This window comes from Callospermophilus lateralis, chromosome 3 (genome assembly GCF_048772815.1).
Source record: "Callospermophilus lateralis isolate mCalLat2 chromosome 3, mCalLat2.hap1, whole genome shotgun sequence".
Classification (NCBI taxonomy): Eukaryota; Metazoa; Chordata; class Mammalia; order Rodentia; family Sciuridae; genus Callospermophilus; species Callospermophilus lateralis.
In genome coordinates this window covers 168,759,867-168,768,452 of record NC_135307.1, presented here as the reverse complement: position 1 = coordinate 168,768,452, position 8,586 = coordinate 168,759,867, and positions in this window count along the sequence as shown.

The window sequence follows — 8,586 nt, the reverse complement described above, 5'->3', positions numbered from 1 at the left end:
TTTGCCACTGCAACTTATTTTTAAAATGTACATGTTTCTTTCTCTTCCTCTCTCCCTACTCCTCCCTAATCTCTCCCCATCCCTAATCTCAGGGGAAACAGGATTACCTTTCTTCCCTCTTGTAGGCAGAGTTATCTGTCCTTAAGCACACACCAACCACAGGAAAGAAGTGATTCAGACTTAGAGATCGTATCCAAAGATCTCAGAAATGACTATCTCCCAAATTAACAAGTGAATTACAATCCAACAGAGAACAGATTGAATGTAGCCTATGGATCACCTCTTTGAAAGCTCCTTACTCCTGCTAATGTGCAGAATCACTGCCTCTGGGATAGGAGCCCCCTGTGTTTCTCTTTACTAACAAAGCAATAAACCTTTTTCCTTTTTCTCAAAAAAAAAAAAAAAAAAAAAAAAAAAGGATTGATTCAATCCTGAGATCATAACCCTCATGATCCAATTATGTTCCAACAGCACCAATTCTGAACACTGTTGTATTGGAGACCAAACCTTCCATATATGAGCTTTTGAGGGATATTTTAGATGTGAATCATAATACCCCTATTTCTCAGGCTACAAATAAAGAGGCCAATGATTGGCCTCTGATATGAAGGCAAGGATGATTGGGCCTTTGAAGTGTAAGAACTCTACCCAACAGAAAATCCTACAATCAAGTCTTCTCTATGGAGAATTTGAATGTAAGATATTGTGCAATATCAGCAGATAGTTAGGGGAGAGAAGGCAGTGAGAAGCAAGAGGAAGCAAGAGAAAGAAATACAAGAGAAGCTCTAAGTTAGGCGGGAGGCATAGGAACAGAAAGGTCAGTGATAAGGGACTAGGGAAGGAATGACAGAGAAAAGCAGAAATGCAGGTGTTTAGTCTGGGCTTGGAAGACTTCTTAGGCTGCACAGTCCCCAGAACTGCCAATAGATACCCAGTGCTGCTGCAGTTGTCTGCAACAGCCTTGTAACTGCGTGATTTGTGGACTGGCAGCTTTAGCACCTTCTGGGGGCTTGTTAGAAGTATTAGCCCCACCTTTATCTTCCAGCTCAGGGTCTGCATTTGATAAGATCCCCAGGTGATTCATTTGTCTATTAACTTTTACAAACACACCGTGTAGGGCTTGGCTGAGTGGCCACCAGTAGCATTTTCTCAGTCTCCTTACTCTTTGTGTCTCCTTATAAAAATCAATTCACCTGAAGGAAACGGAATGGGTCTCTGTTTTGTAAAACCTGAAAGATCTCCTCCCCCAATGGAAAGCAGAAGCCATTTTCTGTGTAAGAGCTCTATACCATTAGAGAGATTGTGCAAATGAGCCAGGGCATTGAAGATTGTTGGAGCCTGCCTCTGCCATTCATCTTGTGATGTTTTCTGTAATAGTTGGTGCTATCAAGGCGACACTTTATAAATATCTCTAGTTCAGAGATTCTCATTGGACAAGTAATTCCAACACTAGCCAGGAAACTAGAAATGAAGATTCCCAGGATCCACTCCAGACCTACTGAATCAGGTAATCTTTTTTTGTGTGTGTGTTTATCAATTCCTTTATTTTTCCTGAATAGCTGACCACAATTTTTGAATTTCCTTTGCTCAAAAGAGAAAACTGATGTGAAAATATCCTGAAATTCCTAAATATATGTGTATGTACATATTTATTATATAAATGTATGTTGTATATATAAAATATATATTTATATTATACAGTAAGATTATACATATTCGTACAATATAAATGCTTTTGTGTCTACTTTATGTCATTTGACATTTTGTTTGTGGCTGTAAACCATCCATTCTTATTGCTATATTCCTTTGTGTAAATATCTCACAATTTGTTTATCTGTTCTGCTGTGTGGCACTCAGGTTATTTCCTGTTTGGGATTATTACTAACAGAGTTGCCTTATCAGTGTTCTTACCAAAAGATTAGACATGACATGCCTAGGGCATTTGTCTAGTAATCCTGAAGATGAGCAAATCAGTGGCATAAAAACCAATAAACTAGAGCAATCAGACTCAAATGCTATCATGCCCCAGAATCCCTTGGAAGGCTTGTTAAAGCACAGATTATTGAGCCCACCCCAAGAATACCTGATTCACGGACATAACTTTCCTATATTCATATAATATACCACGAATGTAACTCCACATTCACGTACAACCACAAGAATGGGATCCTAATTTAATGGGAACACTAATTTAATCATGATAAGCAATTACAACAATGCCTTTGAGATAAATATTGCTTCATTAGCATTGATTTTGTGTGGATTATAATGACAAACAATGGTAAGAGATCTCTAAAGCACATAAACTAGAAGATCAAATCTATTTTTCCCACACATTTAATTTTAGTGTTTATAAAATCTGTGAAATTTTTTTTGTGTATCTGTGTAATCTCTAAAATTAGGGAGTCAAGTTCCAAAGCATGATAACAGTCACAGGGACTAATGTTGAATAGCAGGTGACACACACTGCAGGACCCTGGGGAAACACAAATGAAACGTAGAGGAAGTCCTTGCTCCCATGGAGCCTGCTATTTAGATGGGGAAGAGAAATTAAGCCCAGTGTATCAGGAAACACATAGAATTTCACTCATCAGTTAGTGCTCTCAATGAAAAGAAATCATCTATAAAAACAACTCATCAAACAGTGGTTTCAAGCTTTGGCGTGTATTATAATCATCTGGTGGTTATTTAAAGCACAGATTAGTGGATCCTAACTCTTTGATTTTCCATATCTAACTGCTCCTCAGATGAAGATGACACTGCAGGACCTACGACTGAACTTTGGGAAGCTCTGTCGTAAACAAATCTCACTAAAATCGGGTGGTAATAATTCTATGTTTGTATTCAGCATGCAAAACAATCTGACCCATGAGTGTTCAGTGAATATCTGCTGACTACATTATGCACTTCCTGTAACACGACCTTCTTAGCACCTAGGCTTTCATTCTTATTTTTTTAAATTTGAATTTTTTCTTTTTAGATATACATGACAGTAGAGTATATGTTGACATGTTATATATACATGGAGTATAACTTACTTTAATTAGGATCCCATTCTTGTGTATGTGTATGTGGAGTTACACTCCTGGTATATTATATGAACATAGGAAAGTTATGTCTATGAATCAGGTATTCTTAGGGTGGGCTCAATAATCTGTGCTTTAACAAGCCTTCCAAGGGATTCTGGGGCATGATAGCATTTGAGTCTGATTGCTCTAGTTTATGGTTTTTATGCCACTGATTTGCTAATCTTCAGGATTACTGGACAAATGCCCTAGGCATGTCATGTCTAATCTTTTGGTAAGAACACTGATAGGGCAACTCTGTTGGTAATAATCCCAAAACAGGAAATGACCTGAGTGTCGCACAGAACAGATAAACAAATTGTGAGATGTACAAAGGAATATAGCAATGAGAATGGATGGTTCACAGGCACAGATAAAATGTTGAATGACAGAAAGTAGGTACAAAAGCATTTATACTGTATGATTTTGTTTGTGTGAAGTATGAAAACAGGCTAAAATAATGTACACTCTTAGAAGCCAAGTTTTGCACATGATGCACCATCTCTCTGGGACAGTGTCCCTCCCCAGCCTGTCCTATTGGTCTTTTCTGTCTAACTCCTATTCAAGCTGCCATTCTTGGCTTGCATGTATCTTTTCCAGAGTCTTTGCCATCTCATTAAGATGTCACCTAGAGAGGGTAGTGCTGGAAAGAGGCTTGATGGTGGTTTGGGGAACTGTTAATGTTCTGCTGCTTGCTACAGATGCTTATGATGTTGCTTTTGTTGTATGGTTACCATTTGTGTACTTTTCTGAATTTGCTATTTTAATTTCATAAAAAAATTAAAAGCTACTAGTCAGTGTTGTAGAATGTTTGAGTTCTGATGTGATTTTCCTACAGTGTTTCTAAATAGCCTATAATTTGGGATTTTGGTCCAATTTCTTATTTTTGATGTGTGGAATCTCGAATGTAGTGACCCACATTGTATGAATTAATCTCCGAAAACTCACTTGGAACAGAATGTTAACATTGGATAATGATTCAAAGTCTGAAGTGTTTAAAATACATTTGGATAGAATTTCAAGGTGAGTTTGGAACACATATTTTTTGATTAATTAGTGACTCCCCAGGATTTGGATTTCTGAAACAGTTGTCTTACCCTCTTTTTCCCACTTCCCTGGGAAAATGGTTCTCTTAAATCACCTTTGGTTTCTGTGGAAGAGAAAATGCCTGTGATTATTTGTTTTCTATATCCCACCTAGTAAACATGTGGACAGAGTTTTTTGAGGAGGCAATTTTTATTAGAATGAATATCTAGGAAATGTTATAAATCTATTTTATTACTGTTTTTTTCAGTATTGAGGATTGAACTCAGTGGTGCTCTATAATTGAGCTACATCCCCAGCCATTTTTATTTTAAGACAGGGTCTTGCTAAGTTGCTGAAGCTAGCCTCGATCTTTCTGCTTCATACTCTAAGTCAAAGGGATTATAGGTGTGTGCCACTATACTAGGCAGATATTATAAACTTATAATGAAGATATCTAGAAATAATTTCAGCTTCCTTTCCAAAAAAGCACAAATACTTATTATATATGCACAGTCTAACCTGCATTTTAAGATAAGTATTTCAGAAATGAGGGAAAAATGGAAAAACATACCAACATTATCAGCATTTATTCAAAATGGCACAGGATTACCTTCGCTATGGTGTTATAACTGACAAAATAGTCCATGAAAGAATAATGCTCTCTTCTGAAAGTTGCACGCCTTGGTTTTTATTTCTCCTTCCCAGTTTGTGGTTTACAAATTAGATTCCTGGGGCTTTGAGGTTAATGGAACATTCAAGATCCTTTTGTGTAATCTACTTCTGTGACAGACAAATGAAATGAAGCCCACAGAAGCTAAGTGGCCTTCCTTTAGCTGCATTCCTGGGTGGTGAAAGAGGTTGGCTGGGACTCAGTGTGTGGACAAGTCAGTCTGAGTGTTTTCCACAGACAAGGGGACAACCTAGCAGAGAGCTAGTCCTCATGGAGATGGAGGGAAAGTGATGGGACCTGAGGCAGTGTTAGCTGCTCTCAGAGTGGCTTAGGCTCATAAGGAAGACTGGGCCATTCCAATCTGGCCTCCCCAACTATGGTCCTGAAGCATGCTCAGATGAGATCCTTTCTTATCTTAGGCATTTTCTTCTTCCTTCCATCTTTCTCTACTACTTTAATGCAGGACACTCAGTGTGGGGAGTCAACCACGCACCAGGTGTAGAGTTAGATGTAGAGGAACCCTCTTCCTATTATCATGGTGCTGAGCAAGAACAGATATGAAATAAATCATCCTAAGGTGGAAATGCAGGGTGTTGAGAGGTGGATACTAGAGTATTGATTTAGTCTAGAGTGACAGAGAAATACACATGAGAAGCTCCATCTAGGCCAGAAATGGCAGGATGAATCAGCTTTAGACAGGGAATAGCAGGCTGGGCTGGGGACAGCGTCCAGAGCAGTGTGCAAAGCCTGGCTTCAAGAGACACGGTGAGGCCTCTACATCTTTGTTCCTCAAGGCTTGAACTAGTCAAATCCCAGGAATGTGAGCCAATACATTTTTTATGACTAATCTTCAAACCATACTAAACATATTCTGGAGATAAATAGAGAAAACCCACAGTTATTTGCATAGTGGTTTTCTTTAGAAAAATATAGGATAAATTTTTAAACATGTTGTTATCCTCAAAGAGGATTTGTCCTCCTTTTTGCACGCTCCAAAACACATGTAACATAATCTTGGAGTACCATTTAATTATAATATTAAAAATTTTAGGGGCTGGGGTTGTAGCTCAGTGATAGAGTGTTTGCCAAGCATGTGTGATGCACTGGGTTTGATCCTCAGCACCACATAAAAAACAAATAAATAAAATAAAAGTATACTGTCCACCTACAACCAAAAATATTTTTAAAAAATTTAAAGTCTCAAAATATTTCCTGCATAATGCTGATGATCTACTTTGTATAATCTTCTAGAACAAATACTAGAAAAGTCAAATATATTTAAAAGTCTGTGTTCATATACTGTCTCCACCCCTACCAAAGAGGGGAACTTGAGGGGCTGTTTCTGAGAATAGCCACACTACAAAGACAGAGAGAAAGTTGGAGAATAATATGGAAACCAAGTGCTTCAAGGAAAGGCTGACAATACACACATAGTACAGTCTAGAGAGGAGGCAATTGATATAGGAATTAATTTTTATTGTACCAGTCAGGGAATTTGATTTCATTTAGCAGAAATTACCTATGACTTGGGCTGGGGATGTGGCTCAAGTGGTAGCGCACTCACCTGGCATGCGTGGGGCACTGGGTTCGATCCTCAGCACTACATAAATAAAATAAATAAAATAAAATAAAGATGTTGTGTTCACCAATAACTAAAAAATAAATATTAAGAAATTCTCTCTCTCTTTAAAAAAAAAAAGAAATTATCTCTGGCTTAACAAATATATGAAAACATTTTCAACATCTTCAGCAATCTGGGAAATGCAAATCAAACTACACTGAAATTTCATCTCACACCAGTCAGAATGGTAGTCATTAAGAATACGAACAATAAAACATGCTGGAGAGGACGTGGAGCAAAAGGAACACTTTGACACGGGTGGTGAGATTATACATTAGTATAGGCACTATAGAAATCAATATGGAGGCTCCTCAAAAGACTAGACATGGAACCACCACATGGCCCAGCTATACCACTTCTCAGTATTTACCCAGAAGAATTAAAGTCATTTTACCACAGTGACACATTCATACCCATGTTTATAGTGGCACAATTCATGATAGCCACACTATGGAACCAGCCTAGGTGTCCATCAATGAATGAATGGGTAGAAAAAAAAGTGGTATATATACACAATGGAGTTTTAGTCAGCCATAAAGATGAACAAAATTATGTCATTGGCAGGAAATGGATGGAACTTGAGAAATTAAATTAAGAAAATAGACCAAACTCAGAAAGTCCAGGGTTGTATGTTTTGTCTCATATGTGACAGAGAGGAAAAAGGAAAAGAAAAGTGTGTGTGTGGTCTCATGAAAATTGGAGGGAGATCCATAGAATAGAGCAAAAGGACCAGCAGTAGGGAAGAGGAGAGGGAAAGGAAAATACTGAGGAATGATATTGACCACGTTATATTTTTACATTGTGTGCATGTATGAGTACATAACAATGAATCCCACCATTATGTATAATTATAATGCACCAATAAAAATAAGGGAAAAGAAGAAATTACCTCTGGCTATCTTAAGCCAAAGTAGTATTAGTTGCAAAGGGAATTGAGTTTACGTAAGTGGGGATTGTGGCTGGAGATGGGGTAGAGTAAAGGGAAGTGCAGGCAAGGTCAGGAATGTCTGAGGCAAATATTGCCAATGCTTCCAAGTGTTCCCCGCACCATGGTGGCACTTGCTCAAGTCTTACAGCAAGTAGGCATCTGACTTGCTGACTTATGGTATATACTGGGCTTCTTTTTATGCTTTGGAAACTGGGGGGAGGCAGAGAGAGGCCAACACTGGGAAAGATTCTGCACAACATACAAATAGGGAATATAGTCAATATTTATTTTTTTAATTGCTTATTTTTTGACTTTGCTTGTTTATTTTCTGTTTATTGCTCCTGGGATACTACGTCTTCAAAAGCTGGCATTTTATCTGCTATCTACCTCTGAATCCTTCCCTAAGCCTTGAATACTAGACAATAAATATTCGTGGAATTTATTAATGAATGCACATTCAGGGGATGTAAACATATTCCACATTGCTCCCCACATAGTGACTGTTTCATTGTTATAGGGATGTGTATTTGGGCTCAAGATAAGGAAAATTTTCTGATATTCAGTTATCCAGCAGTATATATAGTCCATCTTCCCGAAAAACAGGATTCTGAGTTTGAAGGAGGCATCAATAGGATTTCAACATGGACATTGGATTAGTCAGCTTTATGTCACTATGAACAAAACACCTGACAAGAACACCTTAGAGGAGGAAAAGTTTGTTTTGGCTATGGTTTAGTCCCTGGTGGGCTGACTCCAGGGCTCTGGGCCCAAGGTGAAGGAATGCATCATGGCAGAAAGGTCCTTATATGTGGAAGGTGGTCACAATCAGAAGAAGGTGATAGATTGATAGGACCCGAGGTGAGAATGCTATACTTAAAGATGGAGAAGAAGCCATGAGCCAAGGAAAGCAAGAAGCCTCTAGAAGGACAGAGCCTTTCCTGAAGCCTCCAAAAGCAACGCAGCCCTGATGACAAACTGATTTTAATCTTATAAGAATAGTTTTAGAATTATGACCTTGAGAATTCATGTGTGTTGTTTTAAAACCATTAAGTTTGTGATAATTTGTTTAGCAGCAACAGACAACCAATCCAGAGCTGGCAAGGTGGCGCATGCCCGCAGCTCAGGAGGCAGAGTCAGGTGAATTGCAAGTTCAAAGCCAGCCTCAGCAAAAAGCGAGGCATTAAGCAACTCAGTGAGATCCTGTCTCTAAATAAAATACAAAACAGGGCTGGGGATGTGGCTCAGTGGTCGAGTGCCCCTGAGTTCAATCTCTAGT